We start from the raw sequence: 23,810 nt of genomic DNA on the forward strand, positions 1-23,810 counted from the left end.
CTTCTACTTGCATTTTCAGAATGTGATGTGTCTTTGGCACTGAGATTGGGACACGGTCTCGGGCTCATGGTGTACAGGTGGCGATGCACACACATATGTTGGCATTTGGAGCCAGGTAACCTGCAAGGCCTTGCACTGCTTGTGCAAATTTACTGGGTCTCTCCCTCGCACTCTACCTCGCTTTCCTTTGTTGGGTGCATGGCACACCTTCTTCTCTTGGATTTAGTGATCCAGGTTTGTCCTCTGAATTGTCCAGTGAGGGCCCGCTAACTGGGGGTGAATGTTTTGCCATTGTGTAACGTTCCGTCCATCAATTGTTCTTTTTGCATTTGTCACCCCGAGTGGGACGTGTATGCTCAGACATGAGTCCCGTGCTCTCCATGCCACTGGAATCAAGCTATCCTGGCTGATGACGGCTGATAGCCGGAAACCGGTCCTAGGATGCTTGATTGCCGTCCAGGGAAGACATGCTTGGCAGTTCGGGCTGGACTGTTCCCATGAAGAACAGGGTCAAGACTGATTTGCATATGACCATGTCTGAACTGGGGAGGTGCGGTGAGCAAAATAACAATGGTTTAAACCCAGATCTGTGACTGGGGGTGAATGTTTTGCCATTGTGCAACATTCCGTCCATCAAATATTGCTTTTGCATTTGTCACCCTGAGTGGGACGGGTATGCTCAGACGTGAGTCCTGTGCTCTCCATGCCACTGGAATAAAGCTATCCTGGCTGATGATGGCTGATAGCCAGAAACCGGTCCTAGGATGCTCGATTCTGGTCCAGGGAAGACATGGCTTGGCAGGTCGGGCTGGACTGTTCCCATGAGGACCAGGGTCTAGACTGATTTGCATATGGCCATTTCTGAACTGGGGTGGTGTGGTGAGCAAAATAACGATGGATTAAACCCAGATCTGTGACTGGGGGTGAATGTTTTGCCATTTTGCAACATTCCGTCCATCAATTGTTGTTTTTGCATCTCTCTCAGCGTGTTCCAGGCACATTCTGGACCAAGGTCCTTGGTGCAGGTGTCCTTCCGCCTTCTGCATTGGGACAATGGAGTTTCATCCCTGATGTTTTTCTGTCTTCTACTTGCATTTTCGGAATATGCTGTGGCTTTGGCGCTGAGATTGAGACAGGACCTTGGGCTCATGGTGTACAGGTGGCGATGCACACACATGTTGGCATGTGGAGCCAGGTGACCTTCAATGCCTTGCCCTGAATGTGCAAATTCAGTCTCTCTCCCTCGCACTCTACCTCGCTTTCCTTTGTTCGGCGCATGGCACACCTTCTTCTCTTGGATTTAGTGATCCAGGTTGTGTCCTACGGATTTTCCAGTGAGGACCCTCTAGGTCTCATACGAATAGTTGTTTTGGCATTTGTTTGTATGGTCTTTTGTGTTGGTGATTGCATTGCTGTGTGACTGGATCTCCATTTTCTGACCACGCACGTATGTTGATTTTCCTGCTTGTGCCATATCTGGCAGGATATTTGCTTTAGGAATCGTGGTGTTGGTGTGCAGTTTCTTGGTCCGGGGTTGGGGGTTGGCCGGGGGGGGCGTGTTGCAGGCCTGGGTGCGGTGTCGGTGGGTGTTGTGGCTCTCATGGGTGTCTGTGCTGCATGTTCAGTTGCTCCATGGCATCTGCTTGTCTTCTGGTGTGGCTTTGGGCTATGCTCCCTTTTGTGGAGCAGGCTGTGTTCCGACTTTACACCAGGTCAGAGCAGATGTAAATTTCCTGCTGCTAACGAGCCTTATCACATGTTTTGTGTTCTTATCGCCAATCTGTCTGGTCGTTTTGAATGTTGAGATGTGGTGTTGTCACGGGTTTTGACACAGAAACGCCTACTCTGCATCCCATTAGTGATAGTTGCAGGGATCCTCTGTGGCGATGTTTTTTGTGGATGCTATCGCAGGTAAACTGGTGCCGTGGGCTGTTAAAACCAGCTTGTGAATGGGGAAGTAAATTTATCACGACAGATGGATCATTGTGAATATGCCCCTAACTTTTCTACTTTTCGGTTTTCACAAAAGTAAGTTACTACTAGTAAAGTTACACATTTGGTTTAAGTTTACCTTTGTGACTACCGTAAAATAGTAAAGTTAGACTTTTAGTTTAAGTTTACCTTTGTGAATACCGAAAAGTGGTAAACATACTCAATAGTGTAAGCTTACCTTTGTGAATCAGGCCCATAGATATTTCATGCCAAGGGTGAATCGGGGAGCTGTTAGATCTCAAGATGAGATCTGATTGGCTACAACCACATCAACAAAGATGTGATGGCATCGATTTTAGAACTCGGGACTGAGTCTCCTGTCCAGCAACAAGGTAAAAAAAACATATGGGGGGGTAGCGTAGGGATATCCTGCCTCCTGGATCCAAATTTTTATTTTTATTTTTAAATCTGCCCTGCGTACCCCTAGAGTATCTGTGGATCCTAGTGGCATTTAAACAAAAACATTGGCGTCTGGCCTTTTTTAATTGAGCCCGCCAAAGTGAGTCAGGGCTCCGGTGGGATGGCAGATTGCTTTTCATGGACAGTGGAGACGTGCAGCCCCCCCTCACGAGTCCCCATTAGGCCCTTTGAACCATATTCCCTGCAGCCAGCATTTTACCCCTGGGGAGAGGCTGAGTGGTTCCCCGCCTGAGCCTCAATGATTATGCACCTACCCTGGGGGAGCTTCAGATATGCTTCCACTGGTGGGAGCACACATTGTTTTCCCTGCCCGTACTTTTGCAGGTAGGAAAGCAGAGATTGCTGCTGCCCAGCAAAAGAAGAGAAAAAATCCTTCTCCCCCTGGATGGTAGCAAAGCCGGCTGCTCCCCAACATACCCCAATGTAGTATATTTTGTGGGTGCCCCGGTGGGACCAGGGCACCCACATTAGGCACCAGGGGTTGTGGTCCCAATGGCCAGTGTTGGTTTCTCTTCTTCCATTGTTCCCCTATTGTATTTTTTTCTCTCTTGCTCTGGATCAAAGTCAAGTTGAGGAAAAATATGAGCGGTCCCCAAAAATGAGTGCAAGTGGGTCCCACCTGAACGGCCAACTCAATTTAAGCACTGATAAAAGGCACACCCAACAGCTTCTTCCTTTCAGGAAGGCTCTAAAGACCCATTTGCTTAGGTGTTTCGGTCTGAGGTAATGCCAAGTTGTTGTTGTTTTTTACACTTTCCAAATCTAATGAGAGATTGATTTAATAGCAGCACTATACTAAAGTTGAACAATCAGAAAATTGTAACAATCAAATGTCTCTTTTGAAAGTTCATGTTTTTCTTTACTAACTCTTTATTTTGAGCTTGTCTTTGGATGTAAACGAGTGATTAAGTTATATGAGAGGAAGTTTATGATAAGATGAACACACTTTTGTTTAATGTTGCTTTTGTCTGTTTCATGGCTCCGGATTTCGTGTGTCTTCCCTGCTTCCAGTCTAATTAATATGCTGTAAAGGATAATCATCTCTCAGCGCAGCTTCGAAATATGATTAAGGTCTTCCCGATTTCCGCTTCAGAAACCTGAAAGTGAATGATCAACTAATGTTTTGAGTACTTTAAATGGGACTGCTGGATAAAGATTTGATTTCTAATTGAAAGAGGCACCCATATGCGTCTCCTTGCGATGAACTGTGAAAGACAATCATCGGTCTTAACATTCACTGCAGCGAGAGATGCTAATCTGCTATCTTTCTCCATCTTGTCTGAATTTAATACATTTATTATTCTAGCTTTCCTTTAATGTGCTGTTTGCATATTTACACTGCACACAATTTGGGCTTCATGTTTGGTGTAATGGTAAATGATTTTGTCCATGATTCTCCCTCTGGTGACTTACACACTTCCGATTTCCGTGTGTGCAGCTCTGCATCTAAGAATGTACTATTTATTAAAGAATGCATGCCCATTAGAGGAATGTCGGTAATTGAGATGGCAGCTTGTAGTGTTTGAAGAATGAAAGTACATCTCCCATAAAGGAGACAGCGTTTACAACACTGGCAATACCACGCAGGTACATAACAATGCAGTCGTTACAACGACCGTGTTGTTATCACGCGTGCATTTACATCGCAAGACGTTTCAACGACTTGCGCTAGGTGGCGTGCAATATCAGGAAATGTGTTGGATTTTAAATCCAAAACCTTCGCTGCTGTTGCGCTAACTGGAGAGAGAATAGTAATTTATACTATTCCTAAGTCCAGCGCACCAACTGGCGCAAGTTGTTGAAACGACTTCCGATGTAATGCCACGTGTGGTACCAATGCAAAAACAACAACTGATGGACGGAATGTTGCACAATGGCAAAACAATCACACCAAGTCACAGATCTGGGTTTAATCCATTGTTATTTTGCTCACCAGACCACTCCAGTTCAGGCATGGCCATATGCAAATCAGTCTTGAACCTGTGCCTCATGGGAACAGTCCAGTCCGAACTGCAAAGCCATGTCTTCCCTGGACCGGAATCAAGCATCCTAGGACGGGTTTCTGACTATCAGCTTTCATCAGCCAGGATAGCTTGATTCCAGTGGCATGGAGAGCACGGGACTCACATCTGAGCATACCCGTCCCACTGGGGATGACAAGTGCAAAAACAACAATTGATGGAGGGAATGTTGCAAAATGGCAGAACATTCCCCCCCAGAAACAGATCTGGGTTTAATCCATTATTAGTTTGCTCACCACACCACCCGAGTTCAGACATGGCCATATGCAAATCAGTCTTGACCCTGTGCCTCATGGGAACAGTCCAGCCCGAACTGCCAATCCATGTCTTCCCTGGATCGGAATCAAGCATCCTATGAACGGTTTCTGGCTATCAGCCTTCAACAGCCAGGATAGCTTGATTCCAGTGGCATGGAGAGCACAGGACTCACGTCTGAGAATACCAGTCCCACTCGGGGTGACAAATGCAACAACAACAATTGATGGACGGAATGTTGCACAATGGCAAAACATTCACCCCCCGTCACAGATCCGGGTTTAATCCGTCGTTATTTTGCTCATCACACCACCCCAGTTCAGACATGGCCATATGCAAGTCAGTCTTGACTCTAGGCCTCATGGGAACAGTCCAGCCCGAACTGCCAAGCCATGTCTTTCCTGGACCGGAATCAAGCATCCTAGGACCGGTTTCTGGCTATCAGCCAGGATAGCTTGATTCCAGTGGCATGGAGTGCACAGGACTCACGTCTGAGCATACCTGTCCCACTCGGGGTGACAAATGCAAAAACAACAATTGATGCACCAAATGATGCACAATGGCAAAACATTCACCCCCATCACAGATCTGGGTTTAATCCATGGGTATTTTGCTCACCACACCACCCCAGTTCAGACATGGCCATATGCAAATCAGTCTTGACCCTCTGCCTCATGGGAACAGTCCAGCCCGAACTGCCAAGCCATGTCTTCCCTGGACCCGAATCAAGCATCCTAGGACCGGTTTCTGGCTATCAGCCTTCATCAGCCAGGATAGCTTGATTCCAGTGGCATGGAGAGCACTAGACTCACGTCTGAGCATACTCGTACCACTGGGGTTGACAAATGCAAAAACAAGAATTGATGGACGGAATATTGCACAATGGCAAAACATTCACCCCCAGTCACAGATCTTGGTTTTTATCTATCGTTATTTCGCTCACCACACCACCCCAGTTCAGACACGGCGATATGGAAAACAGTCTTGACCCAGTACCATATAGGAACAGTCCAGCCCGATCTGCCAAGCCATGTCTTCCCTGGAACGGAATCAAGCATCCTAGGACCGGTTTCTGGATATCAGCCAGGATAGCTTGATTCCAGTGGCATGGAGTGCACAGGACTCACGTCTGAGCATTCCAGTCTCACTCAGGGTGACAAATGCAAAAACAACAATTGATGGACAAAATGTTGCACAATGGCAAAACATTCACCCCAGTCACAGATCTGGGCTTACTACTTCGTTATTTTGCTCACCACACCACCCCAGTTCAGACATGGCCATATGCAAATCAGTATTGACCCTGTGCCTCATGGGAACAGTCCAGCCCGAACTGCCAATCCATGTCTTCCCTGGATCGGAATCAAGCATCCTATGAACGGTTTCTGGCTATCAGCCTTCAACAGCCAGGATAGCTTGATTCCAGTGGCATGGAGAGCACAGGACTCACGTCTGAGAATACCAGTCCCACTCGGGGTGACAAATGCAACAACAACAATTGATGGACGGAATGTTGCACAATGGCAAAACATTCACCCCCAGTCACAGATCCGGGTTTAATCCGTCGTTATTTTGCTCATCACACCACCCCAGTTCAGACATGGCCATATGCAAGTCAGTCTTGACTCTAGGCCTCATGGGAACAGTCCAGCCCGAACTGCCAAGCCATGTCTTTCCTGGACCGGAATCAAGCATCCTAGGACCGGTTTCTGGCTATCAGCCAGGATAGCTTGATTCCAGTGGCATGGAGTGCACAGGACTCACGTCTGAGCATACCTGTCCCACTCGGGGTGACAAATGCAAAAACAACAATTGATGCACCAAATGATGCACAATGGCAAAACATTCACCCCCATCACAGATCTGGGTTTAATCCATGGGTATTTTGCTCACCACACCACCCCAGTTCAGACATGGCCATATGCAAATCAGTCTTGACCCTGTGCCTCATGGGAACAGTCCAGCCCGAACTGCCAAGCCATGTCTTCCCTGGACCCGAATCAAGCATCCTAGGACCGGTTTCTGGCTATCAGCCTTCATCAGCCAGGATAGCTTGATTCCAGTGGCATGGAGAGCACTAGACTCACGTCTGAGCATACTCGTACCACTGGGGTTGACAAATGCAAAAACAAGAATTGATGGACGGAATATTGCACAATGGCAAAACATTCACCCCCAGTCACAGATCTTGGTTTTTATCTATCGTTATTTCGCTCACCACACCACCCCAGTTCAGACACGGCGATATGGAAAACAGTCTTGACCCAGTACCATATAGGAACAGTCCAGCCCGATCTGCCAAGCCATGTCTTCCCTGGAACGGAATCAAGCATCCTAGGACCGGTTTCTGGATATCAGCCAGGATAGCTTGATTCCAGTGGCATGGAGTGCACAGGACTCACGTCTGAGCATTCCAGTCTCACTCAGGGTGACAAATGCAAAAACAACAATTGATGGACAAAATGTTGCACAATGGCAAAACATTCACCCCAGTCACAGATCTGGGCTTACTACTTCGTTATTTTGCTCACCACACCACCCCAGTTCAGACATGGCCATATGCAAATCAGTATTGACCCTGTGCCTCATGGGAACAGTCCAGCCCGAACTGCCAAACCATGTCCTCCCTGGATCGGAATCAAGCATCCTAGGACCGGTTTCTGGCTATCAGCCTTCATCAGCCAGAATGGCTTGATTCCAGTGGCATGGAGAGCACGGGACACACGTCTGAGCATACCCGTCCCACTCAGGGTGACAAATGCAAGAACAACAATTGATGTACGGAATTTTGCAAATTGGCAAAACTTTCACCCCCAGTCACAGATCTGGGTTTAATCTATTGTTATTTTGCTCACCACACCCCCCCCCCCAGTTCAGACATGGCCATATGAAAGTCAGTTTTGACTCTAGGCCTCATGGGAACAGTCCAGCTCGAACTGCCAAGCCATGTCTTCCCCGGACCGGAATCAAGCATCCTAGGACCGGTTTCTGGCTATCAGCCAGGATAGCTTGATTCCAGTGGCATGGAGTGCACGGGACTCACGTCTGAACATACCCGTCCCACTCGGGGTGACAAATGCAAAAACAATTGATGGACCGAATGTTGCACAATGGCAAAACATTCACCCCTGTCACAGATCTGGGTTTAATCCATCATTATTTGGCTCACCACACCACCCCAGTTCAGACATGGCCACATGCAAATCAGTCTTGACCCTGTGACTCATGGGAACAGTCCAGCCCGAACTGCCAAGCCATGTCTTCCCTGGACCGGAATCAAGCATCCTAAGACCGGTTTCTGGCTATCAGCCATCATCAGCCAGGATAGCTTGATTCCAGTGGCATGGAGAGCAATGGACTCACAACTGAGCATACCCGTCCCACTCGGGGTGACAAATGCAAAAACAACAATTGATGGACGGAATGTTGCACAATGGCAAAACATTCACCCCCAGTCACAGATCTTGGTTTTTATCTCTCGTTATTTCGCTGACCACACCACCCCAGTTCAGACATGGCGATATGCAAATCAGTCTTGACCCTGTGCCATATAGGAACAGTCCAGCCAGATCTGCCAAGTCATGTCTTCCCTGGAACGGAATCAAGCATCCTAGGACCGGTTTCCGGCTATCAGCCTTCATCAGCCAGGATAGCATGATTCCAGTGGCATGGAGAGCACGGGACTCACGTCTGAGCATTCCAGTCTCACTCAGGGTGACAAATGCAAAAACAACAATTGATGGACAAAATGTTGCACAATGGCAAAACATTCACCCCAGTCACAGATCTGGGTTTAATTCATAGTTATTTTGCTCACCACACCACCCCAGTTCAGACATGGCCATATGCAAATCAGTCTTGACCCTGTGCCTCATGGGAACAGTCCGGCCCGAACTGCCAAGCCATGTCTTCTCTGGACCGGAATCAAGCATCCTAGGACCGGTTTCTGGGTATCAGCCTTCATCAGCTAGGATAGCTTGATTCCATTGACATGGAGAGCACAGGACTCATGTCTGAGCATACCGTCCCTCTCGGGGTGACACATGCAAAAACAACAATTGATGAACGGAATGTTGCACAATGGCAAAACATTCACCCCCAGTGACAGATATGGGTTTAATCCATCGTTATTTTGCTCACCACACCACCCCTGTTCAGACATGGCCATACGCAAATCAGTCTTGACCCTGTGCATCATGAGAACAGTCCAGCCCGAACTACCAAACCATGTCTTCCCTGGATCGGAATCAAGCATCCTAGGACAGGTTTCTGGCTATCAGCCTTCATCAGCCAGGATAGCTTGATTCCAGCGGCATGGAGAGCACGGGACTCACGTCTGAGCATACCCCTCCCATTCAAGGTGACAAATGCAAAAACAACAATTTATGGACGGAATGTTGCACAATGGCAAAGCAAACATTCACCCACAGTCACATACCTGGGTTTAATCCATTGCTATTTTTCTCACTACACCACCCCAGTTCAGACATTGCCATATGCAAATCAGTCTTGACCCTGTGCCTCATGGGAACAGTCCAGTCCAAACTGCCAAGAAATATCTTCCCTGGACCAGAATCAAGCATCCTAGGACCGGTTTCTGGCTGTCAGCCTTCCTCAGCCAGGATAACTTGATTCCAGTGGAATGAAGAGCACGGGACTCACGCCTGAGCATACCCGTCCCACTCGGGGTGACCAATGCAAAAACAACAATTGATGGACCGAATGTTGCACAATGGCAAAACATTCACCCCCATCACAGATCCGGGTTTAGTCTATCGTTTTTTTGCTCACCACCCCACCCCAGTTCAGACATGGCCATATGCAAATCAGTCTTGACCCTGTGCCTCAAGGGAACAGTCCATCCCGAACTGCAAAGCCATGTCTTCCCTGGACCGGAATCAAGCTTCCTTGGACTGGTTTCTGGCTATCAGCCTTCATCAGCCAGGATAGCTTGATTCCAGTGGCATTCAGAGCACGGGACTCATGTCTGAGGATAGCCGTCCCACTCGGGGTGACAAATGCAAAAACAACAATTGATGGACTGAATGTTGCACAATGGCAAACATTCACCCCCAGTCACAGATCTGGGTTTAATTTATCGTTATTTTGCTCATCACACCACCCCAGTTTAGACATGGCCATATGCAAATCAGTCTTGACCCTGTGCATCATGGGAACAGTCCAGCCCGAACTACCAAACCATGTCGTCCCTGGATCGGCATCAAGCATCCTAGGACCAGTTTCTGGCTATCAGCCTTCATCAGCCAGAATGGCTTGATTCCAGTGCCATGGAGAGCACGGGACTCATGTCTGAGCATACCCGTCCTACTCAGGGTGACAAATGCAAGAAAAACAATTGATGTACGGAATATTCCACAATGGCAAAACATTCACCCCCAGTCACAGATCTCAGTTTAATTTATCATTATTTTCCCCCCCACACAACCCCAGTTCAGACATGGCCATATGCAAGTCAGTCTTGACCCTAGTCCTCATGGGAACAGTCCAGCCCGAACTGCCAAGCCATGTCTTACCTGGACTGGAATCAAGCATCCTTGGACTGGTTTCTGGCTATCAGCCTTCATCAGCCAGGATAGCTTGATTCCAGCGGCATGGAGAGCACGGGACTCACGTGTGAGCATACCCGACCCACTCAAGGTGACAAATGCAGCTGCTCTGTCCTGACCAGACGGTGGGTGTAAGTGCTAGTGGCGCTGACCGCATGCTATCCGGGTTCCTGACCTATACGTGCAGGTCCCACTGGAGCAGACTGCGGGGCACCTTAGGATCTCCCTTAGGGTCACCCCAGCTCAGCAGGACCTAGTTGCCTGCCCTTGTACGACCTCAAGGCATAAGGTTGTATGAACATCCATTTTCACTGTGTAGTACGTTTCACATAGGTCTTGAGGAATAGCCATCCGGACAAGAAACATGTTGACCTGATAAGGGGGTTGTAGGTATCTTGCTTTGTACTACCTTAAGCAGATATCTCCCCTCCCACCACTTTAATCAAGGACGTCAGCCACGCCAATAAAACTTATTGTGGACTGACCCACCTTTTTTAATTCACCACTTTCTCACAACTACACCCTTTTTCCTTCCCTCTCACCCGCATGCACCATATGTCTGGAACAAAAGATCTCTGATAAAGAGCCCCTTCACAGGTGCCCGTCAGACACTGCACCGCCAGTCTGACGAGGAGAAGAACCCAAATGATGAAGCATGACATCTAGCTTGCTAGGTGTGTGAGGGTTTTAGTTCCAACAAGGGAAATTCCCCTTCTTTGGCTTTTCTTTCCTTCTCTTTCCACGCTCCACTCGGCATACTCTGGCTTTCCACCCCCCTGGGAAACTTTGTACATTGCTTTGTTGCTATCAGCCTTCATCAGCCAGGATAGCTTGACTCCAGCAGCATGGAGAGCACGGGACTCACGTCTGAGCATACCCGTCCCACTCAAGGTGACAAATGCAAAAACAACAATTGATGAACGGAATGTTGCACAATGACAAAACATTCATCCCCAGTCACAGATCTGGGTTTACTCCATCGTTATTTTGCTCACCACACCACCCCAGTTCAGACATGGCCATATGCAAATCAGTCTTGACCCTGTGCCTCATGGGAAAAGTCCAGCCCGAACTGCCAAGCCATGTCTTTCCTGGACTGGAATCAAGTATCCTAACACCGGTTTCTGGCTATCAGCCTTCATCAGCCAGGATAGCTTAATTTCAGTGGCATGGAGAGCACGGGACACACGTCTGAGCATACCCATCCCAATCAAGGTGACAAATGCAAAAACAACAATTGATGGACGGAGTGTTGCACAATGGCAAAACATTCACAGCAAGTCACAGATCTGGATTTAATCCATCGTTATTTTGCATCGTTATTTTGCTCACCACACCACCCCTGTTCAGACTTGGCCACAATGGCAAAACATTCACCCCCAGTCACAGATTTGGGTTTAATCCATCGTTATTTTGCTCATCACACCACCCCAGTTCAGACATGGCCATATGCAAATCGTTCTTGACCCTGTGTCTCATGGGAACAGTCTAGCCCGAACTGCCAAGCCATGTCTTCCCTGGACCGGAATCAAGCATCTTACGACCGGTTTCTGGCTATCAGCCTTCATCAGCCAGGATAGCTTGATTCCAGTGACATAGAGGGCACGGGACTCACGTCTGAGCATACTATCCCACTCGGGGTGACACATGCAAGAACAACAATTGATGTACGGAATGTTGCACAGCGGCAAAACATTCACCCCAGTCACAGATCTGGGTTTAATCCATGGTTATTTTGCTCACCACACCTCCACAGTTCAGACATGGCTGTATGCAAATCAGTCTTGACCCTGTGTCTCATGGGAACAGTCCAGACTGAACTGCCCAGACATGTCTTCCCTCGACCGGAATCAAGCATCCTAGGACCAGTCCCTGGCTATCAGCCTTCATCAGCCAGGATAGCTTGATTCCAGTGGAATGGAGAGCACGGGACTCACGTCTGAGAATACCAGTCCCACTTTGGGTCACAAATGCAAAAATAACAATCGATGGACGTAATGTTGCATAATGGCAAAACATTCACCCCCAGTCACAGATCTGGGTTTAATCCATCGTTATTTTGCTCACCACACCACCCCAGTTCGGAAATGGCCATATGCAAATCAGTCTTGACCCTTGGCCTCATGGGAACAGTCCAGCCGGAACTGCCAAACCATGTCTTCCCTGGACCGGAATAAAGCTTCCTAGGACCGGTTTCTGGCTATCACCCTTCATCAGCCAGGATAGCTTGATTCCAGTGGCATGGAGAGCACGGGACTCATGTCTGAGAATACCCGTCCCACTCGGGGTGACAAATGGAAGAACAACAACTGATGAACGGAAGGTTGCACAATGGCAAAACATTCACCCCCAGTCACAGATATGAGTTTAATCTTTCGTTATTCTGCTCACCACACCACCCCAGTTCAGACTTGGCCATATGCAAGTCAGTCTTGACCCTAGGCCTCATGGGAACAGTCCAGCCTGAACTGCCAAGCCATGTCTTCCCTGGACCGGAATCAAGCATCCTAGGACCCGTTTCTGGCTATCAGCCTTCATCAGCCAGGATAGCTTGATTCCAGTGGCATGGACTGCACAGGACTCACGTCTGAACATATCCGTCCCACTGGGGGTGACAAATGCAAAACAACAATTGATGGATGGAATGTTGCACAATGGCAAATCACTCACCCCCAGTCACAGATCTGGATTCAATCCATCGTTATTTTGCTCACCAAAACCACCCCAGTTCAGACATGGCCATATGCAAATCAGTCTCTCTTGACCCTGTGCCTCATGGGAGCAGCCCAGCCCGAACTGCCAAGCCATGTCTTCCCTGGACTGGAATCAAGCATCCTAGGACCGGTTGCTGGCTATCAGCCTTCATCAGCCAGGATAGCTTGATTCCCGTGGCATGTCGAGCACAGGACTCACGTCTGAGCATACCCGTCCCACTCAAGGTGACAAATGCAAAAACAACAAATGATGGACGGAATGTTGCACAATGGGAAACACATTCACCCCCAGTCACAGATCTGGGTTTAATCTATCGTTATTTTGCTCACCACACCACCCCAATTACAGACGGCCATATGCAAATCAGTCTTGACCCTGTGCCCCATGTGAACAGTCCAGCCTGAACTGCCAAGCCATGTCTTCCCTGGACCGGAGTCAAGCATCCTAGGACCGGTTTCTGACTATCAGCCTTCATCAGCCAGTGGCATGGAATGCACAAAACTCACGTCTGAGCATACCCGTCCCACTCGGGGTGACAAATGCAAAAATAACAATTGAGGGATGGAATGTTGCACAATGGCAAAACATTCACCCCCAGTCACAGATTTGGGTTTAATCCATTGTTATTTTGCTCATCACACCACCCCAGTTCAGACATGGCCATATGCAAATCGTTCTTGACCCTGAGTCTTATGGTAACAGTCCAGCACGAACTGCCAAGCCATGTCTTCCCTGGACCGGAATCAAGCATCTTACGACCGGTTTCTGGCTATCAGCCTTCATCAGCCAGGATAGCTTGATTCCAGTGGCATAGAGGGCACGGGACTCACGTCTGAGCATACCGTCCCACTCGGGGTGACACATGCAAGAACAACAATTGATGTACGGAATGTTGCACAGCGGCAAAACATTCACCCCAGTCACAGATCTGGGTTTAATCCATGGTTATTTTGCTCACCACACCTCCACAGTTCAGACATGGCCGTATGCAAATCAGTCTTGGCCCTGTGTCTTATGGGAACAGTCCAGCCTGAACTGCCCAGACATGTCTTCCCTCGACCGGAATCAAGCATCCTAGGACCGGTCCCTGGCTATCAGCCTTCATCAGCCAGGATAGCTTGATTCCAGCGGCATGGAGAGCACGGGACTCACGTCTGAGCATACCCCTCCCATTCAAGGTGACAAATGCAAAAACAACAATTTATGGACGGAATGTTGCACAATGGCAAAGCAAACATTCACCCACAGTCACATACCTGGGTTTAATCCATTGCTATTTTTCTCACTACACCACCCCAGTTCAGACATTGCCATATGCAAATCAGTCTTGACCCTGTGCCTCATGGGAACAGTCCAGTCCAAACTGCCAAGAAATATCTTCCCTGGACCAGAATCAAGCATCCTAGGACCGGTTTCTGGCTGTCAGCCTTCCTCAGCCAGGATAACTTGATTCCAGTGGAATGAAGAGCACGGGACTCACGCCTGAGCATACCCGTCCCACTCGGGGTGACCAATGCAAAAACAACAATTGATGGACCGAATGTTGCACAATGGCAAAACATTCACCCCCATCACAGATCCAGGTTTAGTCTATCGTTTTTTTGCTCACCACCCCACCCCAGTTCAGACATGGCCATATGCAAATCAGTCTTGACCCTGTGCCTCAAGGGAACAGTCCATCCCGAACTGCAAAGCCATGTCTTCCCTGGACCGGAATCAAGCTTCCTTGGACTGGTTTCTGGCTATCAGCCTTCATCAGCCAGGATAGCTTGATTCCAGTGGCATTCAGAGCACGGGACTCATGTCTGAGGATAGCTGTCCCACTCGGGGTGACAAATGCAAAAACAACAATTGATGGACTGAATGTTGCACAATGGCAAACATTCACCCCCAGTCACAGATCTGGGTTTAATTTATCGTTATTTTGCTCATCACACCACCCCAGTTTAGACATGGCCATATGCAAATCAGTCTTGACCCTGTGCATCATGGGAACAGTCCAGCCCGAACTACCAAACCATGTCGTCCCTGGATCGGAATCAAGCATCCTAGGACCAGTTTCTGGCTATCAGCCTTCATCAGCCAGAATGGCTTGATTCCAGTGCCATGGAGAGCACGGGACTCATGTCTGAGCATACCCGTCCTACTCAGGGTGACAAATGCAAGAAAAACAATTGATGTACGGAATATTCCACAATGGCAAAACATTCACCCCCAGTCACAGATCTCAGTTTAATCTATCATTATTTTCCCCCCCACACCACCCCAGTTCAGACATGGCCATATGCAAGTCAGTCTTGACCCTAGTCCTCATGGGAACAGTCCAGCCCGAACTGCCAAGCCATGTCTTACCTGGACTGGAATCAAGCATCCTTGGACTGGTTTCTGGCTATCAGCCTTCATCAGCCAGGATAGCTTGATTCCAGCGGCATGGAGAGCACGGGACTCACGTGTGAGCATACCCGACCCACTCAAGGTGACAAATGCAGCTGCTCTGTCCTGACCAGACGGTGGGTGTAAGTGCTAGTGGCGCTGACCGCATGCTATCCGGGTTCCTGACCTATACGTGCAGGTCCCACTGGAGCAGACTGCGGGGCACCTTAGGATCTCCCTTAGGGTCACCCCAGCTCAGCAGGACCTAGTTGCCTGCCCTTGTACGACCTCAAGGCATAAGGTTGTATGAACATCCATTTTCACTGTGTAGTACGTTTCACATAGGTCTTGAGGAATAGCCATCCGGACAAGAAACATGTTGACCTGATAAGGGGGTTGTAGGTATCTTGCTTTGTACTACCTTAAGCAGATATCTCCCCTCCCACCACTTTAATCAAGGCCGTCAGCCACGCCAATAAAACTTATTGTGGACTGACCCACCTTTTTTAATTCACCACTTTCTCACAACTACACCCTTTTTCCTTCCCTCTCACCCGCATGCACCATATGTCTGGAACAAAAGATCTCTGATAAAGAGCCCCTTCACAGGTGCCCGTCAGACACTGCACCGCCAGTCTGACGAGGAGAAGAACCCAAATGATGAAGCATGACATCTAGCTTGCTAGGTGTGTGAGGGTTTTAGTTCCAACAAGGGAAATTCCCCTTCTTTGGCTTTTCTTTCCTTCTCTTTCCACGCTCCACTCGGCATACTCTGGCTTTCCACCCCCCTGGGAAACTTTGTACATTGCTTTGTTGCTATCAGCCTTCATCAGCCAGGATAGCTTGACTCCAGCAGCATGGAGAGCACGGGACTCACGTCTGAGCATACCCGTCCCACTCAAGGTGACAAATGCAAAAACAACAATTGATGAACGGAATGTTGCACAATGACAAAACATTCATCCCCAGTCACAGATCTGGGTTTACTCCATCGTTATTTTGCTCACCACACCACCCCAGTTCAGACATGGCCATATGCAAATCAGTCTTGACCCTGTGCCTCATGGGAGCAGTCCAGCCCGAACTGTAAGCCATGTCTTCCCTGAACCTGAATCAAGCATCCTAGGACCGGTTTCTGGCTATCAGCCTTCATCAGCCAGGATAGCTTGATTCCAGTGGAATGGAGAGCACGGGACTCACGTCTGAGCATACCCGTCCCACTTGGGGTGACCAATGCAAAAACAACAATTGATGGACCGAATAATGCACAATGGCAAAACATTCACCCCCAGTCACAGTTCCGGGTTTAGTCCATCGTTTTTTTGCTCACCACCCCACCCCTGTTCAGACATGGCCATACGCAAATCAGTCTTGACCCTGTGCCTCAAGGGAACAGTCCATCCCGAACTGACAAGCCATTTCTTCCCTGGACTGGAATCAAGCATCCTCAGACAGGTTTAAAGCTATCAGCCTTCATCAGCCAGGATAGCTTGATTCCAGTAGCATGGAGAGCACGGGACTCACGTCTGAGCATACCCGTCCCACTCAGGGTGACAAATGCAAAAACAACAATTGATGTACGGAATTTTTCACAATGGCAAAACATTCACCCCCAGTCACAGATCTGGGTGTAATCTATCATTATTTTACTCACCACACCACCCCAGTTCAGACATGGCCATATGCAAGTCAGTCTTGACCCTAGGCCTCATGGGAACAGTCCAGCCCAAACTGCCAAGCCAGTGCTTACCTGGACTGGAATCAAGCATCCTAGGACTGGTTTCTGGCTATCAGCCTTCATCAGCCAGGATAGCTTCATTCCAGTGGCATGGAGTGCACGGGACTCACGTCTGAGCATACCCGTCCCACTCGGGTGACAAATGCAAAAACAACAATTGATGGATGGAATGTTTCACAATGGCAAAACATTCACCCCAGTCACATACCTGGGTTTAATCCATTGTTATTTTTCTCACTACACCACCCCAGTTCAGACATGGCAATATGCAAATCAGTCTTGACCCTGTGCCTCATGGGAATAGTCCAGCTCGAACTGCCAAGACATGTCTTCCCTGGACCGGAATCAAGCATCCTAGGACCGGTTTCTGGCTATCAGCCTTCATCAGCCAGGATAGCTTGATTCCAGTGGAATGGAGAGCACCGGACTCACGTCTGAGCATACCCGTCCCACTCGGGTGACAATTGCAAAAACAACAATTGATGGACCGAATGTTGCACAATGGCAAAACATTCACCTCCAGTCACAGATCCGGGTTTAGTCCATTGTTTTTTTGCTCACCACCCCACCCTAGTTCAGACATGGCCATTTGCAAATCAGTCATGACCCTGTGCCTCAAGGGAACAGTCCATCCCAAACTGCCGAGCCATGTCTTCCCTGGACCGGAATCAAGCATCCCCGGACTGGTTTCTGGCTATCAGCCTTCATCAGCCAGGATAGCTTGATTCTAGTGGCATGGAGAGCACGAGACTCACGTCTGAGGATGCCCCGCCCACTCAGGGTGACAAATGCAAAAACAACAATTGATGGACTGAATGTTGCACAATGGCAAAACATTCACCCCAGTCACAGATCTGGGTTTAATTTATCGTTATTTTGCTCACCACACCTCCCCAGTTCAGACATGGCCATATGCAAATCAGTCTTGACCCTGTGTCTCATGGGAACAGTCCAGCCTGAACTGCCAAGACATGTCTTCCCTCGACCGTAATCAAGCATCCTAGGACCGATCCCTGGCTATCAGCCTTTATCAGCCAGGATAGCTTGATTCCAGTGGAATGGAGAGCACGGGACTCACGTCTGAGAATACCAGTCCCACTCTGGGTCACAAATTCAAAAACAACAATTCATGGATGGAATGTTGCACAATGGCAAAACATTCACCTCCAGTCACAGATTTGGGTTTAATCCATCGTTATTTTGCTCATCACACCACCCCAGTTCAGACATGGCCATATGCAAATCGTTCTTGACCCTGTGTCTCATGGGAACAGTCTAGCCCGAACTGCCAAGCCATGTCTTCCCTGGACCGGAATCAAGCATCTTACGACCGGTTTCTGGCTATCAGCCTTCATCAGCCAGGATAGCTTGATTCCAGTGACATAGAGGGCACGGGACTCACGTCTGAGCATACTGTCCCACTCGGGGTGACACATGCAAGAACAACAATTGATGTACGGAATGTTGCACAGCGGCAAAACATTCACCCCAGTCACAGATCTGGGTTTAATCCATGGTTATTTTGCTCACCACACCTCCACAGTTCAGACATGGCCATATGCAAATCAGTCTTGAACCTGTGCCTCATGGGAACAGTCCAGCCTGAACTGCCAAGCCAAGTCTTCCCTGGTCCGGAATCAAGCATCTTATGACCAGTTTCTGGCAATCAGCCTTCATCAGCCAGGATAGCTTGATTCCAGTGGCATGGAATGGACAGGACTCATGTCTGAGCATACCCGTCCCACTCAGGGTGACAAATGTAAAAACAACAATTGATGGATTTAATGTTGCACAATTGACAAAACATCCAACCCCAGTCACAAATCTGGCTTTAATCCATCGTTATTTTGCTCACCACCCCAGTTCAGACATGGCCATATGCAAATCAGTCTTGACCCTGTGCCTCATGGGAAAAGTCCAGCCCGAACTGCCAAGCCATGTCTTTCCTGGACTGGAATCAAGTATCCTAACACCGGTTTCTGGCTATCAGCCTTCATCAGCCAGGATAGCTTAATTTCAGTGGCATGGAGAGCACGGGACACACGTCTGAGCATACCCATCCCAATCAAGGTGACAAATGCAAAAACAACAATTGATGGACGGAGTGTTGCACAATGGCAAAACATTCACAGCAAGTCACAGATCTGGATTTAATCCATCGTTATTTTGCATCGTTATTTTGCTCACCACACCACCCCTGTTCAGACATGGCCACAATGGCAAAACATTCACCCCCAGTCACAGATTTGGGTTTAATCCATCGTTATTTTGCTCATCACACCACCCCAGTTCAGACATGGCCATATGCAAATCGTTCTTGACCCTGTGTCTCATGGGAACAGTCTAGCCCGAACTGCCAAGCCATGTCTTCCCTGGACCGGAATCAAGCATCTTACGACCGGTTTCTGGCTATCAGCCTTCATCAGCCAGGATAGCTTGATTCCAGTGACATAGAGGGCACGGGACTCACGTCTGAGCATACTATCCCACTCGGGGTGACACATGCAAGAACAACAATTGATGTACGGAATGTTGCACAGCGGCAAAACATTCACCCCAGTCACAGATCTGGGTTTAATCCATGGTTATTTTGCTCACCACACCTCCACAGTTCAGACATGGCTGTATGCAAATCAGTCTTGACCCTGTGTCTCATGGGAACAGTCCAGACTGAACTGCCCAGACATGTCTTCCCTCGACCGGAATCAAGCATCCTAGGACCAGTCCCTGGCTATCAGCCTTCATCAGCCAGGATAGCTTGATTCCAGTGGAATGGAGAGCACGGGACTCACGTCTGAGAATACCAGTCCCACTTTGGGTCACAAATGCAAAAATAACAATCGATGGACGTAATGTTGCATAATGGCAAAACATTCACCCCCAGTCACAGATCTGGGTTTAATCCATCGTTATTTTGCTCACCACACCACCCCAGTTCGGAAATGGCCATATGCAAATCAGTCTTGACCCTTGGCCTCATGGGAACAGTCCAGCCGGAACTGCCAAACCATGTCTTCCCTGGACCGGAATAAAGCTTCCTAGGACCGGTTTCGGGCTATCACCCTTCATCAGCCAGGATAGCTTGATTCCAGTGGCATGGAGAGCACGGGACTCATGTCTGAGAATACCCGTCCCACTCGGGGTGACAAATGGAAAAACAACAACTGATGAACGGAAGGTTGCACAATGGCAAAACATTCACCCCCAGTCACAGATATGGGTTTAATCTTTCGTTATTCTGCTCACCACACCACCCCAGTTCAGACTTGGCCATATGCAAGTCAGTCTTGACCCTAGGCCTCATGGGAACAGTCCAGCCTGAACTGCCAAGCCATGTCTTCCCTGGACCGGAATCAAGCATCCTAGGACCCGTTTCTGGCTATCAGCCTTCATCAGCCAGGATAGCTTGATTCCAGTGGCATGGACTGCACAGGACTCACGTCTGAACATATCCGTCCCACTGGGGGTGACAAATGCAAAACAACAATTGATGGATGGAATGTTGCACAATGGCAAATCACTCACCCCCAGTCACAGATCTGGATTCAATCCATCGTTATTTTGCTCACCAAAACCACCCCAGTTCAGACATGGCCATATGCAAATCAGTCTCTCTTGACCCTGTGCCTCATGGGAGCAGCCCAGCCCGAACTGCCAAGCCATGTCTTCCCTGGACTGGAATCAAGCATCCTAGGACCGGTTGCTGGCTATCAGCCTTCATCAGCCAGGATAGCTTGATTCCCGTGGCATGTCGAGCACAGGACTCACGTCTGAGCATACCCGTCCCACTCAAGGTGACAAATGCAAAAACAACAAATGATGGACGGAATGTTGCACAATGGGAAACACATTCACCCCCAGTCACAGATCTGGGTTTAATCTATCGTTATTTTGCTCACCACACCACCCCAATTACAGACGGCCATATGCAAATCAGTCTTGACCCTGTGCCCCATGTGAACAGTCCAGCCTGAACTGCCAAGCCATGTCTTCCCTGGACCGGAGTCAAGCATCCTAGGACCGGTTTCTGACTATCAGCCTTCATCAGCCAGTGGCATGGAATGCACAAAACTCACGTCTGAGCATACCCGTCCCACTCGGGGTGACAAATGCAAAAATAACAATTGAGGGATGGAATGTTGCACAATGGCAAAACATTCACCCCCAGTCACAGATTTGGGTTTAATCCATTGTTATTTTGCTCATCACACCACCCCAGTTCAGACATGGCCATATGCAAATCGTTCTTGACCCTGAGTCTTATGGTAACAGTCCAGCACGAACTGCCAAGCCATGTCTTCCCTGGACCGGAATCAAGCATCTTACGACCGGTTTCTGGCTATCAGCCTTCATCAGCCAGGATAGCTTGATTCCAGTGGCATAGAGGGCACGGGACTCACGTCTGAGCATACCGTCCCACTCGGGGTGACACATGCAAGAACAACAATTGATGTACGGAATGTTGCACAGCGGCAAAACATTCACCCCAGTCACAGATCTGGGTTTAATCCATGGTTATTTTGCTCACCACACCTCCACAGTTCAGACATGGCCGTATGCAAATCAGTCTTGGCCCTGTGTCTTATGGGAACAGTCAAGCCTGAACTGCCCAGACATGTCTTCCCTCGACCGGAATCAAGCATCCTAGGACCGGTCCCTGGCTATCAGCCTTCATCAGCCAGGATAGCTTGATTCCAGTGGAATGGAGAGCATGGGACTCACGTCTGAGAATACCAGTCCCACTCTGGGTCACAAATGCAAAAATAACAATCAATGGACGTAATGTTGCATAATGGCAAAACATTCACCCCCAGTCACAGATCTGGGTTTAATCCATCGTTTTTTTGCTCACCACACCACCCCAGTTCAGACATGGCCATATGCAAATCAGTCTTGACCCTGTGAATCGTGGGAACAGTCCAGCCCGAACTACCAAACCATGTCTTCCCTGGATCGGAATCAAGCATCCTAGGACCGGTTTCTGGCTATCAGCCTTCATCAGCCAGGATAGCTTGATTTCAGCGGTATGGAGAGCAAGGGACTCACGTCTGAGCATACCCGTCCCACTCAAGGTGACAAATGCAAAAACAACATTTGATGGACGGAATGTTGCACAATGGCAAAACATTCACCCCCAGTCACAGATCTGGGTTTAATCCATAGTTATTTTGCTCACTACACCACCCCAGTTCGGACATGGCCATATGCAAATCAGTCTTGACCCTGTGCCTCATGAGAGCAGTCCAGCCCGAAGTGTAAGCCATGTCTTCCCTGGACCGGAATCAAGCATCCTAGGACCGGTTTCTGTTTATCAGCCAGGATAACTTCATTCCAGTGGCATGGTGTGCACTGGACTCACGTCAGAGCATACACGTCCCACTCGGCGTGACAAATGCAAAAACAAAAATTGATGGACAGAATGTTTCACAATGTCAAAACATTCACCCCCAGTCACAGATCTGGGTTTAATCCATCGTTATTTTACTCACCACACCACCCCAGTTCAGACATGGTGATATGCAAATAAGTCTTGACCCTGTGCCTCATGGGAACAGTCCAGCCCGAACTGCCAAGCCATGTCTTCCCTGGACCGGAATCAAGAATCCTAGGACCGGTTTCTGGCTATCAGCCTTCATCAGCCAGGATAGCTTGATTCCAGTGGACTGGAGAGCACGGGCCTCACATCTGAGCATACCTGTCCCACTCAGGGTGACAAATGCAAAAACAACTATTGATGGACCGAATGTTGCACAAAGGCAAAACATTCACCCCAGTCACAGATCCGGGTTTTATCCATCGTTATTTTGCTCACCACTCCACCCCAGACATGGCCACATGCAAATCAGTCTTGACCCTGTGCCTCAAAGGAACAGTCCATCCCGAACTGCAAAGCCATGCCTTCCCTGGACCAGAATCAAGCATCCTCGGACCGGTTTCTGGCTACCAGCCTTCATCAGCCAGGATAGCTTCATTCCAGTAGCATGGAGAGCACGGGACTCACGTCTGAGGATACCCGTCCCACTCGGGGTGACAAATGCAAAAACAACAATTGATGAACTAAATGTTGCACAATGGCAAAACATTCACCCCCAGTCACAGATCTGTGTTTCATTTATCGTTATTTTGCTCATCACACCACCCCAGTTCAGACATGGCCATACGCAAATCAGTCTTGACCCTGTGCCAAATGGGAACAGCCCAACCCAAACTGCCAAGCAATGTCTTCCCTGGACCGGAATCAAGCATCCTAGGACCGGTTTCTGGCTATCAGCCTTCATCAGCCAGGATAGCTTGATTCCAGTGGCATGGAATGTACAGGACTCACATCTGAGTATTCCCGTCCCACTCAGGGTGACAAATTCTAAAACAACAATTGATGGATGGAATGTTGCACAATGGCAAAACATCCACCCCCAGTCACAAATCTGGGTTTAATCCATCGTTATTTTGCTCACCACACCACCCCAGTTCAGACATGGCGATATGCAAATCAGTCTTGACCCTGTGTCTCATGGGAACAGTCCAGCCTGAACTGCCACCGAGCCATGTCTTCCCTGGACTGGAATCAAGCATGCTAGGACCGGTTTCTGGCCATCAGCCTTCATCAGCCAGGATAGCTTGATCACAGTGGCATGGTGAGCACGGGATCCACGTCGTAGCATACCGTCCCACTCGGGGTGACACATGCAAGAACAACAATTGATGTACGGAATATTGCACAGCGGCAAA

The sequence above is a fragment of the Lissotriton vulgaris genome, chromosome 9 (genome assembly GCF_964263255.1).
Source record: "Lissotriton vulgaris chromosome 9, aLisVul1.2, whole genome shotgun sequence".
NCBI classification, from domain to species: Eukaryota; Metazoa; Chordata; class Amphibia; order Caudata; family Salamandridae; genus Lissotriton; species Lissotriton vulgaris.